The sequence below is a fragment of the Abramis brama genome (assembly GCF_963993115.1).
Source record: "Abramis brama genome assembly, chromosome: 9".
In the NCBI taxonomy this organism is placed as follows: domain Eukaryota; kingdom Metazoa; phylum Chordata; class Actinopteri; order Cypriniformes; family Leuciscidae; genus Abramis; species Abramis brama.
This window is the reverse complement of record NC_139971.1, coordinates 4627816-4649697: the sequence shown is the minus strand read 5'-3', so window position 1 is coordinate 4649697 and position 21882 is coordinate 4627816. Positions and strand designations below refer to the sequence as shown.

General features: G+C 37.5%; 1 protein-coding gene across 6 annotated transcripts in view; it reads right to left on the bottom strand.

The window, feature by feature from the left end:
- Positions 1-21882, bottom strand: part of gramd1bb (GRAM domain containing 1Bb) — a 101486-nt gene that overhangs the window by 65137 nt on the left and 14467 nt on the right. Inside the window, exon 1 of one of the 6 annotated variants that reach the window (XM_084123835.1) lies at positions 17277-17293. The exons of the other annotated variants lie outside the window; for them this stretch is intronic. The gene's annotated coding sequence lies outside the window, so the exon portion shown is untranslated. Of the gene's footprint in view, positions 1-17276; positions 17294-21882 lie in introns of those variants that run through there. 6 annotated transcript variants of the gene reach the window in all.

The window sequence follows — 21882 nt, the reverse complement described above, 5'->3', positions numbered from 1 at the left end:
ACTCTTCAGATTTTGGTAGTGTTGTGGTTTCAATCTTTTTGGGAAATCGCTTCTCAGAGATCTCTGATGCCAGAAATATTAGACTATTTTACAATAAAGCCGAGCATCTCCTGCAGGAGATCACTCCAGCTCAGTGGCCAGCTTCTCACATATATATCTACATACCGTCCAAAGATGGTAATGCATCCTATAGATATTTTGAGAAATATTTTGTACCATGTGACATACTGAAATATAATTCTTTGTTGCATCAGCAATCCGACCTTTCTTTAAGCCCCCAAAAGTCAAACCAAAGAGGAAATAATAGTGTACAAATATATAGCTAAATTACTTATTTTCTAAATAATAAAATCTTCTACAGTAGCCTGCAAATAAAAAAAAACTATTTTTAATGTAGAAAACTGGTTAGGAGTCAAAACATCAAGTAAAAACTTTTTTTCAAAACACAAATATCAACAAGTGGATGTAAAATAATCAAATTAGAATCATCAATACAAATATGCATCTGGTTCTAACTGAACTGAAATGTGTGTGATAAGTGTGGATCATGAATCAGTCTGTTGTTTTAAAGTCTAACAGCGTTAAAAGTGTTAATCTTCTAATGGAATAATTCACATATTGAAGTGTAGCAATAAATAATAATAACAACACCAGACTTTTTTGAGGCAAGTAAATGGTGCTGTAATTATTTTATGCCGTTTATATAGCAGAATACATGATGGTCAAGTTACCTTTATTCATGTAGCACTTGTTACCATACAGATTTGTTTGTTTCAAAGCAGCTTTACATTCAAACATTCTGACACGCAAAGTAAAGCATTCATGTGAAAGTGGAGCTTTAATTTTTATTGATCATTCATGTGTTTCTCCTAAAACAGGCACGCAGATTCATGAGAAATTGCGCTGCGGATAAATCAGCATGATCAAAAACTTGCACGGTCATATTTTTCCTTATAATAACTAGTCAATAATGTGAATAAAGGGAGGAATTTCACTATTCCAGATAGCCCGTCGGGCAGGCCGGTCCGGAAGCCCGACTGGAAAACACAATAGCCCTGGGACGTCGGGTTAGTGATTTAGCGAGCCCTGGTAGTGTTTAGGTGTGTATATTAGTGACACTAAAATGAATCCCTACAGCCTTAAAGAGGCGAAAAACGGTCCAATCGGAAGATGACAGCACATCGCTGTCCTCATCACACATGTGGAGATAATGTAATGTGTGGCTCACAGTGGAGTGGTGCTGACTGGACAGCTCCTCACAGCACACAGTAATACTGCACATCACAGCTTACACTGAGACTCACTTCATTATACCTGCGCGTGTATCAGAGATATAAGGAGTCTAACAGACCATATTTACTTCTTGTAGATAAAAAAAATTAAATAAAAAAAAAATCTATGAAATGTTTGTAAAACAAACGGGCTCTGTTTCAGAAGCCAGTGAGCCGCCTTGCTGTCTATACAGCTGTTTGCCAAGGTGGCATCCTAACTGAAGTGGAGCCTTATAAGTGTCTGCATGCTACTCACTGCATTATTATCTTAGAGATGCATAAAATAGTGATAGACCAATTCATATTTTGCCGTTCATTGAATCAGTTCACAGTTGCTTTCACTGACATTATTGGCCACCAGATATCTATAATGGAATTGGCCAATGAAAAACTTCCACTATTGTTCAAATGTTTAGGGTTTAGTACGTTTTTCTTTGAAAATAAATTAATACTTTTATTCAGCAAGGACGTATTAAATTGACCGAAAATAACAGTAAAGACATTCATAATGTTAAAAAGATTTCATTTTCAAATATATGCTGTTCTTTTGAACTTTCTATTCATCAAAGAATGATGAGTAATGTTTCAAGCTTCCACTAAAATATCAGTTTTCAACATTGATAATAATAAGAAATGTTTCTTGAGTAGTAAATTATCATATTAGAATGATTTCTGAAGGATCATGTGACAATGAAGACTGGAGTAATGATCACAGGAGTACATTACAGTTTAATACTGTATATATAACAGTAACAGCTTTTTAAACTGTAATAATATTTCACAATATTCATTTTTGCTGCACTATTTTTGGTGAACATAAGGGGCTTTCAATAACATATAAAATCTTGCTGACTTCAAACTTTAAATACACAGCACACAAATATTGGGTGAAATATTTCATTTTTAATTAGACTAGAATTTTTAATCAATATTTTCCAGTACTGAATGAAAAGCATTTCTCTCGATTCATCTTGAATGAATTTTTGCGGTGGTCTGCAATGCAATCTGGGATTGTCTTCTCCATGACAGAAACATGCAATGCTGCTTTAGTATTTGGCTGCGGTCTCCTCGTATTTAATTCAGTGCTGTGTTAATGCTGTTCCAGGTCATGCAGCTTAACGGCATTGACATATAGATTTGTCCACAACATGTTTCATGCATGTGACTCAGGTGATCAATAACTCCACATATGCTGCAGTCGAGGAGTGCATCAATCATCAGAGACCGCCTCCACCCTGATGTGGAACATCCAACAAAACACTGGTCATTTTTTGCAACTTTCTCTCCCTCCCTCTCTCTCTGTCTGGGTCTCTCGTCCCATCTCTCGCTCTCTTTTGGACACACCCTGCGTGAGGGACCATTGTGGATTATTTTTAGAGCTGCATAGGTTGATCAATGGCAGCCAATAGGAGGTGAGCATTCGCTGTCAGCTGACCGGGTGACTGTCACACCAGTTCAGTGTCATAGTGAGGATATGTGGTGGTATGCGGTAATCCCGCCTCCTATAAAACACACACACACACACACACACACACTGCTCTATTTCTCTCTCACTCACTCACTAATCCGTATGGAAAATCCCCATGTGGAAGTGTACACACAGCTGAGTGGGGTAAAGGTGAATTAAGAACGAGAATATTTATTATTCTGATAAACGGCCAATCAGTGGCAGCCCTCATTAGCATATTCTGACCACATAAGGCACAACATGGTGTCGAAGCTCAGAAACAGGTTTGTGAGAAAGTGGTGGGCAGGACGGATGAAAGTTTAGGCTTGTGAAGTTTCTCTGGCCTTTAAAGCAGCTGTAACTGTGTGGCATTTCCACATCTGTACGAGCTCCAGAGACACTACAACCAGATCTCAGTCGACACCTGAAGTCACTGTAGCTCAGGCTGCTATTAGTATTGCACATATTCAGGGTTTTGAACTTACACTTCATGAATGATGCCTCAAACTGAGTCGTTTTTGCCCGGCGGATGATAAAACATCTGAAAGAATCCCACAGAAGACAAGAATATATCAGCTCTTATGACTAGCACAATATATTGGTATCATATTGATGACATATTTGAACTACTGTTCAAATGTTTGAGGTTTAAATATGTTTTTGAAAGAAGTCTCTTATGCTCACCATTGGTGCATTTATTTGATCAAAAATACAGTAACATTTTTAAATATTATTATGAATAATAATAGCTGTTTTTCAGGTCTCTTTGATGAGAGGAAAGTCCAAAACAGCATTTGAAATAGAAATCTATTATAAAATTTATTTAGGGTGACTTTTGATCAATTTAATATGTCTTTACTAAATAAAAGTACTTCTAAATAGTATATATATATATATCATACTGACCCAAACTCAAAACGAATCTCAAAACTACTGATTTTAGTTTTTAGAATTTTTTTTTTTATTTAGACAAAAAATATATTGATATTTTAATATTGATGGATCCTTATATAAAAGGAACTAAGTAACCGACTCTCATGGTTTCTTCCCAGCTTCATTTGCCATTTGTTTCTAGATATACTGCATTTTAAATCTCAGTGGCGTCTCCCCACGCTCAGTGTGTGAATCAGCCCTCCTCCTCTTCATCGCCTCCTCAGTGTCATTGTGCTTCCCTTCTCTCATCATTGTCTATGTAAAGGGTTGAATATGCTTACATTCACAAGGGTGTATAGAAACATGAACTTGTGAAAGAGGCAGTGCTGCGTCTAATACACAAACAGATGCTCTTTTACACACACACACACACACACGCACACGCACACGCACACTATCCAATTACATCATCCACATCCAATATATAAAAGCTGTATAGAAACTCATAAACCAAAATAACAACTCAATTAACACTCATTTTTGTCTCTCAAATATAACAAATTGTAATAAAATAAAATGTAACATCTTTAAAAAATCCACAAATGATCCACAAGAAACCTTATTTTATCAGTAAGAATATCCCAAACGGAAAAGGCATTCAAAATAAGTGACAGATATGAATATGTTTCTTGACAAGATGGTCAGTTTCCATAGAGACTAATGGGCCCCGAAACACTGGAGCACGGTCCCATGACAGACACTTCAGGGTCACATGCAGGGGCCGATTATACCGTGACAACAAGTGCCGGTGTGTGCTGACGGGTTATTCTGAGCTGATTTTTGTCACTCTCTCAACAGTGATAATGAACACACACACACACAGAGAGAGAGAGAGAGAGAGAGAGAGAGAGAGAGAGAGAGAGAGAGAGAGAGAGAGAGAGAGAGAGAGAGTCTGTGAGTGTGACGTTGTGTTTCCTGTGATCATTTAATATGCCACAGGTACACCATGTTCCTGGATCTGTGTACCACAAGTGTGTGTGTGTGTGTGTGTGTGTGTGTGTGTGTGTGTGTGTGTGTGTGGCCTGGTAATCCCTACATTATGCCACAAAGATGGAAATATCCAAAATCCTCTACATTTTCGGTTCCCCATGAGGAGAACAGCTTGTACAACTCAATGTTTTTTGAACATGTAAAAATGCAGAAAGTGACAGGGATAGAATATACAGTTTGTACACTATAAAAACCATTATGTCTATGGAGATTCTCCACAAAGATTGTAAATCAGACGTGTGTCTCTCTCTCTCTCTCTCTGTGTGTGTGTGTGTGTCTGAGTGTGTGAAATTGGCCAAACTGCACTGAATGTGAGAGGTGAAAAGGTGCAGATTGTGCCCTCTGGTGGCAAAACCCCCAAAACAAATACACTAACAAAACATACAGTTATGTGGGTTTTCAAAGCTTGATACAGAACAGGATGGCTGATGGCTATTTCGTTTATATTGTATACTTTATTTAAAAGCACCAGTTTGACCTGCAGGAAATACAGTTAAAATTTAGACTTTAGCAAATACCCTTATAATACATTTATTATTAATGGTCCCTGTACAAATATAAAAAAGACATAAATAAATAAGATGAGATAAAAATGCTATATATATATATATTTATATATTACATTACTTTGTACTCATTTTTACTATCATATTTGAATTGATTTTTAGAAGCACAAGTTGAGATCAATTAAAGTGGGAACAATTAAATAAAATTTATATTTATTCATTTTTTGGTGATTAAATAATTATTTAATTTAATGATTTTATGTTTTATTAACTATTTTATTATGTATTAAATGGTTTATTAAAAATATATATATATATATATATTTTGAGTAATTTGGCCCTCCATATATTGTAAATTGTCCCTGAATAAAAAAATTAAAAACAAATAAAAATAAAATGAGACAAATTATACAGTGCTAAATTATTTAATATTAAATATTTAAATGACACTTTTTACGTATTCAATCAAAATTCACTCGAATTTTCAAAAGAGAAAATGTTTGTAATCTGACTGTCATAAGGGGAATCATCTGGGGGTGGAAATGCTGTATATGAGGCCGACTGCAACATCAGGAGGAGGAGGTTTGAAACGCATACAAGATAGAAGTGCACTGAAAAAAATGATTTGTTGAATTTAATAATTTTGTATCGTAAGTGGTTGCACACAATTGATTTTACCTACATTTAAACAAATGCATTAAGTTGAACTTAATCAATTTTAGTTCAACTTAATGTATTTGTTTAAATGTAGGTAAAATCAATTGTGTGCAACACAACAAATCAACAAATCATTTTTTTCAGTGTGTAAATGCATCTGCTTGTTCAGTCCACATATGTGACCCTGGACCACAAAACCAGTCACATGGGTCAATTTTCTGAAATTGAGATTTATACATAATCTGGAAGCTGAATAAATAAGCTTTCCATTGATGCATGGTTTGTTAGGATAAGACAATATTTGGCTGAGATACAACTATTGAAAATCTGGAATCTGAGGGTGCAAAAAAATCGAAACATTGAGAAAATCGCCTTTAAAATTGTCCAATTATGTTCGCCATTGTGCTGCATCCACTCACAAAAATAAATGTTTTATATATTTACGGTAGAAAATGTACTAAATATCTTCATGGAACATGATCTTCACGTAATAGCCTAATGATTTTCGGCATAAAAGAAAAATCAATAATTTTGACCCATACAATGTATTGTTGGCTATTGCCACAAATATACCCGTGCGACTTGTGACTGGTTTTGTGATCAAGGGTCACATACATAATGTTCACAGGACTACGTCAGCGCCACAATCCACACAGCAAATGAGCAATCGCACGGATGGAGAAACCACAAAACTTCCTGCCATACGGGGGAAGATACTGAAGGAAAGACGTCTTTCCTTATCGCCCACCAATTCTGTCTGCCTCTGAGAATATTGCATATAGAGGTATAATACACACAGGTAGGCAGGGCAGTAACACACACTCACTGACCTCACTGAGAATGAATCACAGGAACACAGCTGCGGTAGCACCCACATGCCCCTCGAGGACATGCTAACATTCAGTGTCCTCTCTCGCCGTACACACACACACACACACGCTCTGACTCATGGCACTGTACTGCTCTCAAGAGGCTTCCATCTTTTCCATTCACAACAGTGCTCTCGCTCCCTCTAATGCTGCCTGATCTGAGAGGGACTGAGTCAAGCTGCTTTCAGTGTGTAAGAGCGAGTCCCTCATTCGGCTCTCAGCTTGAGGGGTTTGTGGAAGGGTCGAGATGTTCCTGCCTCAGACAAACTCTGCACAAAGCTGCCGGATAAATAACATGATGCAGTATTGCCAAGGGAAAGAGAGAGAGAGCTTGTATTTTTCTCTCTGATCTGTACGATTTTACGCTTGTAGGCAGTAATTTTATAGCCTCTAAACTAAAAAAAAGTCATGGCGACTCTTTCACTCATCAAAATAATTAAAAGGGGTGGTATAATGACCTTTTCACAAGATGTAAAATAAGTCTCTGATGTCCCCAGAGTGTGTATGTGAAGGTTTAGCTCAAAATACCCCACAGATATTTTTATATAGCATGTTAAAGTTGTCACTTTTTGAGGGTGAGCAAAAACGCACTGTTTTGTGTCTGTCCCTTTAAATGCAAATGAGCTGCTGCTCCTGGCACAGGGGGCGGAGCTTCAACAGCTTGTTCTTTTACCTCACACACACATGCACTGAAAATTTCAAAAACTTTTAGCCTTTTATGTTCAAACTGAAGTCAGAAAGATGGAGAGACTCAAGAAGAAGTGACAATATGAAGACAACATTTCTGAATGGTTAGTTGATTAATTTATGTAGCTGATTTGTAGTTATCTTCTAGTCATTGATTAGCATATTCTGTCTTGATAATCTATAAATCACGTTCCCGGGGGCGGGGTTTATGTAAATTTTAGGGTTGGTGATGTCACTAACCCAGGAGGAATGTTGTGTAGTCTCTACCAGCCGTTTGTTGTAGTCCTTAAAAAGCAATTTCTTTAAAAGAAAATATCTCCCTTTGCTTTGAACTTTGCAAATGTTGTTTATGCTCAAACAGCAACATTACACATTAACTAAAGTTAGGAAAGTGAAATCCTATTCAACCACCCCTTTAAGCAATTTCATCTTTTTTATAAATTATAGGAGAATCAACTCAATATTATTGAGCAATTATCACAATTACTTTCAGTTTAGTCTGTCTAATGCCTGCTACAGAGCATTACAAATCTGTACGACATGGATCTAATACACTTGGGTACAACATGTATGTAGACTGTACGATGATGACACCCGCTGAATCGAAGGCTACGATGCAAGATAGTATAGAACAGGGGTGGCGAACCTGTTCAGCATGATGAGCCAAAAAAAAAAATCCCTCATCACTGCAAAGAGCCACACAACAGATGTGTCTAACAATAACATTAAAATGTATTACTTATTACAATTACTAATTACATATCACACAATAGTTTTAATGGATTTCAATGTTTGTCATAGTATCAGCCTACCTAAAAGGTTACATGACTCAGTGGGACACCTGGCACTCCTTGGTTTCCACAATCTTTGTTAAGTCTGGCGTATATTCAGTTGTGGCTACTCGTAGTAATTCTTTCACATGCGTGTCAGTCAGGACAGAGCGATGCTTTGATTTCACTTGTTTTAGTGTTGAAAAAAGTGATTCACACATGTAAGTTGACCCAAACATTGACAATAGTTTGACTGCAGCCTGTTTGACATTGGGATATCTCTCATTCGGCACAATCTTCCAAAACTCCACGGTTCCTTCCCTCAGAACACTTTTAAGTCTGTCATCCTCAGAAAGTTCAATCATTTCAAGCTGAGTTGCTGCTTCATCTTCCACTAAAGGGGCTTTTAAACAGTCTGATTCAGCAGTGAATGGGTTGATAAGAAATGAAATTTGTGGTCTTTTTTGGCGTAGGCCGGATAATCTGTCCTTAAAACTCTGTTCGAGATTTTCAAGCAGTGTTGCATACCGTGCAGTACTCCCGTTTACAACCTCTGCTGCCTGTCCACTTGCCTTCAACAAGGATGGAAAATGTGTTAACTGCCTCTTTTGTAGATGAGTCTTGAACAGCTTGAGTTTGTTGACAAATGTGAAAATACTCTGCACCAGGTCAGACACCATCTTTAACTTCCCTTGCAGATCCACATTGAGGCCATTCAGATAATGCAGCATGTCGACCAAAAAAGCCAAGTCCGAAATCCACTGGGGATCACGTAGCTCAGGATAGTCCTTATGTTTCTCTGCGAGGAACAGCTTCACTGGATTTAAAAGCTCAAAAAAACGAGAAAGCACATTACCTCTTGAAAGCCATCTTACAGCACAGTGAAGAAGCAGATCAGATGGAAGATCTTCATCAAGCTCAGCAATTAGATTTTTGAACTGCCTGTGATTGAGAGCATGTGTGCGTATAAAATGGACAATTTCCAGCACAGGTTTCATGATGTGATCAAAGTTCAGCTATTTAGACACCAAGTGCTCTTGGTGGATAATATAGTGAAATGTCCAAAATTCAGGAAAACGGTCATCAGCTTTACACAGCCCTACAAGGCCTTTCCCAGATCCCAACATGGCTGGTGCTCCGTCAGTGGCTATTGCTGTTAGCTTTGATAACTGCAGATCTGCTTTCTCAACAACAGCCATCAGTGTCTCTTTCAGGTCGATGCCACGGGTTCTGTCTTTCAGTGGCACAATGTCAAGCAGCTCTTCCTTAATTGTGCAGTTTTTTGACACTAATCATACAAATATCGCCAACTGTGGCTTATCTTGAACATCGCAAGACTCATCCAAAGCAATGCTGAAATACCGGCACTTCTGAAGATCTGAATATAAATGTGTTTCAACTGAGTTGTTAATGTCCGATATTCTCTCTTCAACTGTGTGCCGTGACAGCTGAAGGTCCTTTACTGAACGTTTCAAATTTTCTTTTTCGGGACAAAGAATAGCAACAACATCACTAAGGCACTTTTTAAGAAACTCCCCTTCACGATATGTTATTTTTGCACGAGCAATGTTCCATGCCAGTTGATATGACGCTAATGTCACTGTCTCTGAATGCTTGGTAAATTTCCGAAAGCTGACTTTGCTTCTCTGACTGACGTTTCAAAGTGTTTACCTTGTGCTTGCGAAGTTCACTGCCTTTGGGAAATTCCTGGGCCACCGTAGAATGGAGTGATGTGAAATGGCGCTCTAGATTTGAAGCCTTAAAATGCGACAACGACATCTGGCATATCAAGCAGAATGGTTTTCCATTTCGTTCAACAAAAAAATATAAATCCTCCCACTCAGATAAAAATGTTCTGTGCTCATCTTCATATTTGCGCTTAGCTGTATGCTTCTTTGATTCTGCCATGATAATTCCTACTAACGTACTTCACGTTAACCTGACAGCGGCGAGTTAACGTGATTTAACCTGACAACGTTAAATTGCGCGAGAGTTGAGGTTCTGTTAAAAATAATTTAAAAAAATAATATGAATAATATATTATTTAAAAAAGTAAAATTACATTCAGAAAATACATTTAAATTCATTCCTATTTATTTTTAAATAAAATTTAGAAATTCTAAAAAAGTTGAATGAATTGCGATTGTATAGCCTACACAACATGACTGAACCGAGCCGCAAAAAAGCAGTCAAAGAGCCGCACGCAGCTCGCGAGCCGCGGGTTCGCCACCCCTGGTATAGAAGAATAAAACGTTGTTAGCGTGCGCTAGTAAACAAATAGAGCAAGATGAATTGCACTTTGGCAATTGTGGTTTTTATGTGGGTTTAAAAAAAGATGAGGAAGCAATATTGATGAGATGAGATGCCAATACTGCAATATATGCATTGACCATGTATGGCTATATATTGATCCATATAAAAAATATTCAGAAATGAAGACAAAAATAGCCTTTCATGTAATATTCATAAAGTGTCAGACTCTATTGTGTACATATATTGCACATACATGTTCCCATATAAATGTGAATGTACTGTACACACACGTACACGATTCACAGAATGAGTTCTGACTGTTAAAGGAGAGTGAATGTTAAATTAAGTGTTATTTCTCGTGTTTTGCTCAATACTAATATAGGGGGAGATCTGTTAAGTGTTTTACTATTTTGGAATTATTTTGGACAACATGGTAAATCATTTATAAACAAACTAAAAAGGACCTAAGACTGAGCCTTGAGGTAAGCCCATTTTGTTTCTCATAAACAATGATTTTCTATCCTCAATTTTAACACACTGATATCTTAGATTTAAACCACTCAATTGAACGTTTACTAAAATTAAATGCACTTAATTAAGATAAAATAATAGTGTGGTTAACTGTATCAACTGTATTTTTTAGGTCAATGAACACATGCTCCCATCACATGTCCCTGATCCAAAGAATGCCTAGCTTTTTCCAAGAAATAACTAATAGCTGTTTCTTGGGAATGCATGTTGGTGAAGGAGGTTATTACTCTCTAGATAGTTTATTAATTGTTCAGCTACAACCTTCTCTAAAAACGTTGACATAACCGGCAATAATTTTTAATATATTTACAAAATATATTATTCTGTATATATTCGAATATACCGTTAAACAGTGGTTAAAGTGGGATTTGGCAGGTGGGGGAACCCTCAAATTTTGTGTTGGTGCAACAGGGAAAAATGACTCACTGTGGGACAACATACTGAGTATTGTGGTAGGCTATAGCAATACTTTTTGGGACAAGAGTGTCACTGTGACACCAAGTATCACAATACTTATTTACTTGATATTTAAATGGTATTATTTTGGTCCATCTACATCTACACTGATATGATGACGATACTATGTTAAAATTGCTGACCACCACAATATGTAACACAACCTTGTTTTTCACAATGTAAATTCAAACATAAAAATGGGAAGTCCAAAACGGACTCAAATGTGAGGTAGTTGGGGGGTTCGGGGGCATGCTCCCCCGAGAAAATTTGGATTTCTCTGACATAATTATGTGCAATTTAGGGCTTTTGAAGGCCATTTTTTTTAATAAGAAATAGCTTTAAAACCTTGTCATTAGATTATTTGTCAATACCTGCTCGCACCTCATCTTCATCTTTCTTTTTCTCTGTCTCCTTATCCTTCCCTATTTGTTCCCCTAAAGCTGAACTTTGACTGATAGTCTTTTCATTTTCGTCTGTGTCAGTGAAGAAAGTAAACATAGGCTCAACTGATATTTATATGTTTTATGAATCATTTTCTTAGACAAGTTAATTTACTCAAGGCTACCAGGAAAGCTGTAGCCTAAGTCAGTATTGCCAATAGGAACCTTCTACAAGCTTTGGAATTTGAAAACGTCTGTTTTTAAATATTAAAAGTAATTTTAAATAAGACAAATTATAGTCTACGTTTAACGCAGTTGGTGGAATTGGCAGACGTTCCCTTGAGGCATCATGAGCTGTGGAAACGCGTCAAAGCATTCTCAGGTATAAATATAATATATAATATAATAATAAATAAAAAAGTACAATACAAAATGAAAACAAATATATAATACAAAGGGAAAACAAATGTCCAGCGAATATCGAATCTAAAACTAACTTTACCGCGCTAAACCACCGTGAGTGCATTTCACGCATTAGTAATCGCTGGCGTTCAGTGGGGAGGGAGGAATGACTTTGTCTGCATGCGTGAACCGGTGTAGATCATAGGTGTAGATGCATTTAAATCAGACAGGAGAACCTTGACTGAGAACATAACGTGGGGAAGCGTGTTTGTGAAGGCGGGGCCATGCAGGGGGTGATATTACTTTTTGATTTGATGAATGATGAGAATCATTGAATTTGATGAGAATAATTTTATTTGAATTAATTAATTAATTTATTTATCCGAGGTGCCGGAACGCAGTTCCGGACCGTTCCGGCCCACTTTAACCCCTGCCGTTAAATCATTTAATATATTGATCATTCATTTATTAGGAAATATGTTTTCTTTGCGTGAGGGATGAACTCTCAAAGACAGTGAAACCAGTGGTGATTTCATACCAGTTACAAAACCCTCTACTGTATTAATATTAGCTCTATTAGACATAATGATCCTCTGTGGGACCCTCAAATCACCGGTGTCAAATCCACTTACTTCACCTCTGAGTATGTAGACTGTACGATGATGACACCCACTGAATCGAAGGCTACGATGTAAGATAGTATAAAAGAATAAAACATTGTTAGCGTGCGCTAGTAAACAAATAGAGCAAGATGAATCACACTTTGGCAATTGTGGTTTTTATGTGGGTTGAAAAAAAAAAAAGGAAGCAAAGAATAAGCGGTCATGGCTAGTGAATAGATGCCAACTTGGCATGCCAATTTTGCAAATGGAGCTTGAGATAAGTAGTTTAAAGTTTTAGCGTCATGTTGTGTTAATCAATACACCATTTCATGTCGCATTTTTATTGGCCAGTCAGTAGACGTATAGGTCGTAGCAGCAAACACACTGTGAAATGATCATGCTGAATTTCTGACCCTGTCAGAACATTATCACAGGCTATCTTTAGTCTCAAGTCTTTGAACCTCTCTCACTGTACGACATATGACCACCGTTTAGGAGCCACAACCACAGAAATCACCACGATTGGTCATCTTTCGTCTGGGACAGCCCAAAATCGTACAGTGTGTCTATCTACTGATCAATGTAAATGAGCTTCAAACACACCACCTATAAAGAAGCAGAAGCATCGCTTACATGACAAAAATATATGGGAATATACTGCAAAATATAATGTGATATATTACATAATACATTTACATAGATGGAAAACTACTGCTCATATTTTTCAATATACTGCAATATATGCATTGACCATGTATGGCTATATATTGATCCATATAAAAATATTCAGAAATGAAGACAAAAATAGCCTTACATGTAATATTCATAAAGTGTCAGACTCTATTGTGTACATATATTGCACATACATGTTCCCATATAAATGTGAATGTACTGTACACACACGTACACGATTCGCAGAGTGAGTTCTGACTGTTAAAGGAGAGTGAATGTTAAATTAAGTGTTATTTCTCGTGTTTTGCTCAATACTAATATAGGGGGAGATCTGTTAAGTGTTTTACGTTTGGACAATTTGGACAACATGGTAAATCATTTATAAACAAACTAAAAAGGACCTAAGACTGAGCCTTGAGGTAAGCCCATTTTGTTTCTCATAAACAATGATTTTCTATCCTCAATTTTAACACACTGATCTCTTAGATTTAAACCACTCAATTGAACGTTTACTAAAATTAAATGCACTTAATTAGGATAAAATAATAGTGTGGTTAACTGTATCAACTGTATTTTTTAGGTCAATGAACACATGCTCCCATCACATGTCCCTGACCCAAAGAATGCCTAGCTTTTTCCAAGAAATAACTAATAGCTGTTTCTTGGGAATGCATGTTGGTGAAGGAGGTTATTACTTTCTAGATAGTTTATTAATTGTTCAGCTACAACCTTCTCTAAAAACTTAATTAACATAACCGGCAATAAATTGTAACGTATTTACACAATATATTATTCTGTATACAGTATATTCGAATATACCGTTAAATCATTTAATATATTGATCATTCATTTATTAGGAAATATGTTTTCTTTGCGTGAGGGATGAACTCTCAAAGACAGTGAAACCAGTGGTGATTTCATACCAGTTACAAAACCCTCTACTGTATTAATATTAGCTCTATTAGACATAATGATCCTCTGTTGGACCCTCAAATCACCGGTGTCAAATCCACTTACTTCAACTCTTGAGTTCTGTTCCCTACTGAAATTGGATTTTATTACCAACACACAGCGTCTCAGACTGACGTGACAGAAATTGAGCTGTGATAATGGGCAAAAGTGCAGACCACAGCAAAACTGATTATGAAAAAGGAACAACATGATAAACCACAGTAATGAGAGGGTAAGTTGTGCGCCTCATCAGAACACGGCTGACAAATAACATCCTCTACGTTTTCATGATTTTAAAACCAAGGTTCGGATGGCAGTGTTCACACTTATTCAAATGAACCACACTAATAGAATTGCATGTTAATCAAAGCAAACCTGCAGTGTGAACACACCCCTAAAGGCCTTTTACTTCCTTAAAAAAAATGTAAACTATCAATCAACAAAAGGCATGTAGTAGATTGTAAACAACAGGTTTTTCAAGTTTTGATAATGTTGGTGATTGGAATGCCTAAGGAATTCATGCATTATATGATATAGTAGGCTTTATAGGGTTAAAAGTGGTATGAGCGGTTCATAAATCTCCCACAGTCCTCAGCTCTGAGCCACTGAAGGACATCACAGGGACTGTGAGTAATAGGCAGGGGCGAGCAACCTTCCCCAGAGAGAGCGAGACCGACTTCAGCTCCAACAAATAACCCAATTGAAAACCACAAAGTCTTGGAAATCCCTCAATGACAGCAAACATAAATCTACCCAGAGAGAAGCACAGAACGCACACGCGCACACATGCATACGCACACACACACACACACGTTGGGTTTTAATATTTTATGGGGACGTAAATATTAATGACATAATACTGTACAAACTGTATATTATCTCCCCTTACACTAACCCTATCCCTAAACTTACTATCAGAAAACTTTCTGCATTTTTACATTTTTAAAAACATCACGTAGTATGATTTATAAGCTGTTTACCTCAAATAATGTCCCCACAAGGGCAAGGATGTTGGACACACACACACACACACACACACACACACACACACACACACACACACACACACACACACACACACACACACACACACACACACACACACCTCTTCACAACACCTGTTGTATTGCTACAAAAACCTTTAATCCATGTCTGTTAGATTCAGGTCATTGATGTGCAAGTGTAAACCTAAATCATGACTACATAAAATGTATATGCATTTAACATGTACAGTCCTTCTGATCTGGAAAAACAGACCAAAGACATTTTTTTGGTACAATAAAATGTCCTACTTATACAACAACCTACTACCAACCTACCAACTAGTAGGGCTGCAAGTAAATCCATGGTTCGGTGCCATTTCAATACACCAGGGAGAACACAAACAAAGGAAACAAACTGATGCTTCAAAGAGTAGAGCTTCCAGGTGTGTTTACACTTGTAGTTTGGTTTTCTTGGTTATTTTGGTCCAATAAAGAAAATTATACATTTAGTCTTGGTTCGTTTCGTGTTCACACTGTCATTTTTAATATCAAATCTAAAGAAATCTAGCCTAGAAATCTAGACGCACCCTAGCGGCAGCAAATTTTATTTTGCAGCCAGTGTCGTCTAGCAACTCTCCGTTGGCTTGCGAGCTGGAAAAACCAAACTCTAGTCAGGCCAATCAAATCGTGTCTAGAGTCGGTGGGCGGGCTTAACATAATGACGGCAGAGTTGTGACGGTTCCGTGTGATTTCCCTGCTACTTGAAAACAAAGAAGATGGGTCTCTCGAATCGCCTTTGCCGTGACTCTGGAAGACGTGGAGTTAAGCTTTTCTTTGAGAAAAGAAGAAAGAACGGCACTGAAGTCATTCTTAAAAAAGGAAGATGTGTTCGGAGTTTTGCCGACCGAATATGGCAAAAGTTTAATCTATCAACTAGCTCCGCTGTTGGGAAAACGCTCTGGTTGGTCGTAGCGCTGTCCTATTGCGTGCAGAGGGAATCTGAAAGACAACCGTTTATCCCGCCCCTCGGATTGAGCCGTGCCAATGGTGTGTTCCCAGACCTAACATCTTGATGTGGATCTGGCTTGTCAGGCTAAAATAACTCATGAAGAGCTTAGAAAATTAGTAAAGGAGTCAGAAGAGTACTAGGATTTCCTCCTCTGCACACAAAAGAAGATCTCATGCAAGGATACGGCCTGTACTGAACTGTGATGGGCAACATCGCTCCGATGACGAGAGGAACCAAGTATGCTTGAGCATTCTGTCCTTTTTAGGGTCACATCTTGTGACATCACATCCTGTTTTTGGTTAGTTTAGATGTCTTTGGTCTGTGTTGCGTTCATATTTCAGTCAAACCCGACTAAGACCCACGTCCATTTGTTTGGTGCGCACCAGGGTTCAGATGTCAGCGTTCACACTTATTCAAATGAACCGCACTAACAGAGCAATCACACCAGAGGTTGTATTAATCAAACCAAACCTGCCAAGTGTGAACACACTAGTTTTCTGAAGAACCTACAATCTATCCGAGTTCTTTGAGGTCGCTCTCCTCACATGTAGTAGGTTTACCATCATAAATAGATACATTTTATGCTCTCATAAAGAGAGGATCTCTCTCTGATATCTTAAAATAGTCTTGATAATTAACGAACACATTATAATCTTTCCAAACACCAACCCAACACTTGTCAGCATAGGATGATCATGTAATGGAATCTACAGTACAGACCAAATTCAATGCAAACATTTACAAATGAAAGAAGAGCCTGTTTCTACCAACTATTTACTCACTACTTGTAAAGTAAAGCATTCAAAAACAGGTCATTTTAACACAGAACCTTCAAGCTTCTAGATAGGAAGACTTATTTACTAAACCCATAGAGAACCATTGAAGAATAGAATAGTATCTCTCTCACCTTCTCTCTCTCTCAGGTTAGGATCGTCTTGTTATGTGAGGAAACTGAGTTTCTCTAGATCAACAGCCATGCTGTAGCGTGCTGGCTTCAGTTGTGAGGAGGAGGCATGGAGAGAGAGTGAGGGGACAGAGTTATGTAAATGGCAGAACCGCTGTGGCTGTGAGTAATCTGAGGCTAATTCTGGACACCATGATGGAGGGATCTGCACTCCTCCCTTCAGCTACAGAGGGAATGAGAGAGCCTGTGGCTGACGTCCTCATCCGGAGTCACACACTTCACCTGGACTGACCCTCCTCAGCTCACAACACACACATCCCTTCATACGCAGATCACTGGACGCATACAATATTCATTTATCGTCAAGAGACAGAGCAAAGCTGCATTCTGCTCTCTGTCTGTATATACGGGACTACAGATGAAAATGTGCATTTATGCTATAGTCTGGCTCATTTACAGTCTGTACAGAAGTGTAGACTGTTCATTAACGTGCAAATAAATAAATAAATAAAAAATAATTCTATATGTGAATGAACTCATGAAAACATTCAAAAAATCAATGTCATATTTCACCACAAAATTGAAGGAAATTCGATTTGGGGATCTTTATACATCTCTTTATACATGTTCCAGCACCTGTTTTGTTATCTGAAATGTGCTGCAACTTATATTCCAAAGCAACTTACACAATGAAATTTATCGCATGCACAAAGCGCACATATTTTAGTTTGTGCTGAATGAGAGATGTATGTGAGCCCACGTTTATTTCTATAGTGCATTTTATAGTGTTACACATTTTTGTAAATGTTTTGTTTTATTTTCCGGTATTTTAAAACGTGACGTACACGAGACTATCCAACGTATCTGTGTTTTGTTTATCTGAAAATGCAGTTCTGCTTTAGTTTTTTTACAAGTCTTTTTCTCCGTTTTCTCTGTGCATTATTTGTGTTTCACGAAGAGAATCACACGGACTGCAAATACATTAGCAACCAAACAAAAATACATGAGTGTTTTGCGAGTTACTCTCTCGCTGATATACCTGATAATTTTTGAGTTAATTACTTAAAATGCAATTTATCATCATGCAAAAACAGAAAGCATGTTTTTTTTTGTTTTTTTTATCAGGTGTGCATTACGACCCGCCGGGATCCGATGCGACTGATTGGTTAAAATGAACATCTCTTATTTTTCTGTGGGTGCTCGGTTCAGATATAAACACCAGTGTCTACGGTAGTGATCGAAATAGAGTAAATCACCTTTTTAAAGTAACTTGGCGCTTAAAATAAAGATCGTATCAATTACATCGTTACACCACTAGGTGGCGACAAGTGACTTTTTATTTGTCACAAAAATGTATTTGTCATCGAATCATTCATTCAAGAGAGGAATTCAAAAACACTGATTCATCCAGTAATGAAACAAGTGAAGTCTTCATGAGTGAGTCATTGAATCATTCATTCTAACCGAAAATATTAAATTATTTTAAAATGCTATTATTATTTTATTTTTTTCATTTTAATTTTGGGATTCTCCATGAAGAAAATAGCAATGCAAACTGAAGTGAGACTGAAATTCCAAACTCTCTTCTCTTCCACAGTAAATTCCAAGATGTCCGCAGCTTTTTGAAGTCAAGCTCTGAAGATCATTATCTGCTCCTGAAGAGCTCTCTGAACGCTCAGCTCTCACACGTCTTATGGGAGTGAGGTGAGGACACAGGGCTGTACAACAGATATGTCTTTATCCAAATCAGCACTTTATCAGCCTGCATTGCAAGGCAAAAATAAAAGAAACACAAAACAGGGTTTGTTCTTTTAGAGCGATAGTTCACCCAAAAAATTTTTACTCTGTCATCTTTAACTCACCCTCCTGCTATTCTGTCTCTTCAGAAGACTTGGATTAAACGGCTAGATTAATATGGATCACTTTTACTGTGCATTTTTGTACTTTTTGAAGCATGAAACTTTTGGTTGTATGCACTATTATGCACTATTGTGTATTTGAGTATTGGAATCGAACTTCGACGGTTGATGATGACGTAATACGAGAACACAAGGACGCAAGATCGCTTAAGAGCACATATTGAGGAACAGCCATTATTTCAACCACATTTCAATGTTAAAGGGGTGGTATAATGCCCTTTTCTCAAGATGTAAAATAAGTCTTTGATGTCCCCAGAGTGTGTATGTGAAGGTTTAGCTCAAAATACCCCACAGATATTTGTATATAGCATGTTAAAGTTGTCACTTTTTGAGGGCAAGCAAAAAAGTTTTTGTGTCTGTCCCTTTAAATGCAAATGAGCTGCTGCTCCCGGCACAGGGGGCGGAGCTTCAACAGTTGGAGTCCTTTTACCTCACACAGACATGCACTGAAAATTTCAAAAACTTTTAGCCTTTTATGTTCAAACCGGAGTCAGACAAGGATGGAGAGACTCAAGAAGAAGTGACAATATGAAGACAACATTTCTGAATGGTTAGTTGGTGAATTAATGTAGCTTATGTGTAGTTATCTTCTAGTCATTGATTAGCATATTCTGCCTTGATAATAAATCGTGTTCCAGGGGTGGGGTTTATGTAAATTCTAGGGTTGGTGATGTCACTAACCCGGGAGGAATGTCGTGTAGTCCCTACCAGCCGTTTGTTGTAGTCCTTAAAAAGCTATTTCTTTAAAAGAAAATATCTCCCTTTGCTTTGAACTTTGAGCGTCATAACTTTGCAGATGTTGTTTATGCTCAAACAGCAACATTACACACTAACTAAAGTTAGAAAAGTGAAATCATATTCAACCACCCCTTTAAAGTCACCATGAAATCAAAATTGACAGTTCTTTTTTGATGGAATATTGCAGTATTATAAATGATTTATTCATGCACATTATTATTTTTATTTTATTTTATTTTAATTCATGTGCCTCGTGATTTTTAATCAAAGCAAACCACAACCATCCAATCAATTCCCCATGGACAAAATCAAGTCCCATCCAAAAAAATGTTTTCTTCCAGAAGCCGTTTCACTCGAATATACGTCACTATATGGAAGAAAAGGCTAATTAATATCATTACTGTCTAGGTAAAACAATCGTGATACTAAAGAGATATGCTCTTTCTCTTTTTCTATGGATCTACACTATATGTACAAAAAGAAGCCAAAAATGAGGAGGTCAGCACTTTTAAAAAAACAATGCGAGACACAAGAGAGCCGTCCTTTGCAGAGAGCCAAAGGCTCAGTTAAATCTTGTATTGACATGAGACAATGCGTTAAAGCCACACTTTTACACAGCTCCCATTGTGGTAGGTTGTATACGCTTTTCTAAATCCACGAGCGGCCAATGACATGTAACAAAAGAGATGGGCTGTGCCTCTTGCCACTGGTTAAACTGGCATGTGGTGGTGGTCAGACAACAGTCTTGACCACTCAGAACACAGCAACACATCAGGACAGAAGATTTGACCTCCAAGTACAGATCGGTCACAGCACTAACCCAACACTGCGTTGTATCTCATGCTGTTGTTTTAAGCGCCCCGTCACGAGCGGTGCCTTTTCAAGAGCGTCAACCAAAAGTAAAACTCTACAAAAAGCATCTAATGTGTTTACCATAACCATTACTTCTTGATGGCTTTGACGTTGTGCCGTACAACTTGATGCATCACAGTCTTCCCAACTAATAAATATACGAAGAGTTCAGATGCAAAAGCCTCTAAGTGCCATCTGAAATTTTCTTCTAGAATGATCATTTTTATCAGGCTTGTATATTTAAGTTCAATAATTTCACTTAAATGGCAATGCAAATTACCTATTAATTGTCATTTAAGTGAAATTACTGAACTTACAAGTATACAAGCTTTATAAAAATGAACATTCTAGAAGAAAATTTCAGATGGCACTTAGAGGCTTTTGCATCTGAACTCTTCATACATTCTAAGAACATTTTGCTAATGTTCACATTAGGTGATGAAAACGTCATTTCTGAACGTTCAAAAAGTCCAGTGTCTTACATGTTTTAAAAATGTTTTTTGGTTATGCGAACGTTAAAGGAACTTTGCATTTTAGAATTTTGCAAACATTATGGCAGGGATAGGCAACTCCGGTCCTGGAGGGCCACTGTCCTGCAGAGTTTAGCTTCAGCCCTGATAAAAACTCACCTGTCTGTATCTATCTAGTAATCCTGAAAACACTGATTGCCTTGTTCAGGTGTGTTTAATTAGGGTTGGAGCTAAACTCTGCAGGACAGTGGCCCTCCAGGACTGGAGTTGTCTATCCCTGCATTATGGGAATGTTCTTTGAACATTCTGAAACATCCCAACTAACATTTTTCACAAAAAAAAAAAAAAAAAAAACAGTTCATGAACAATGAATAAATAACGTTTTAGTGCTAACACTTTGAGAACATTTTTAAAGACCTGGGGTCTCATTTATAAACGTGGCGTACGCACAAAACGGGGCTGAAAATGTGCGTACGCCACTTCCGACGCATAAGTTGTGATTTATAAAAACAAACTTGACGGGAAAATTTGCGCACCTGCACGCAATCTCTGACTCATGCGTTCGAACGTTTTGGAGATGGAGCAGTTTGGCGACACCGATGGTGAGCTGGAGTTAAGTGTCTTTTTGGT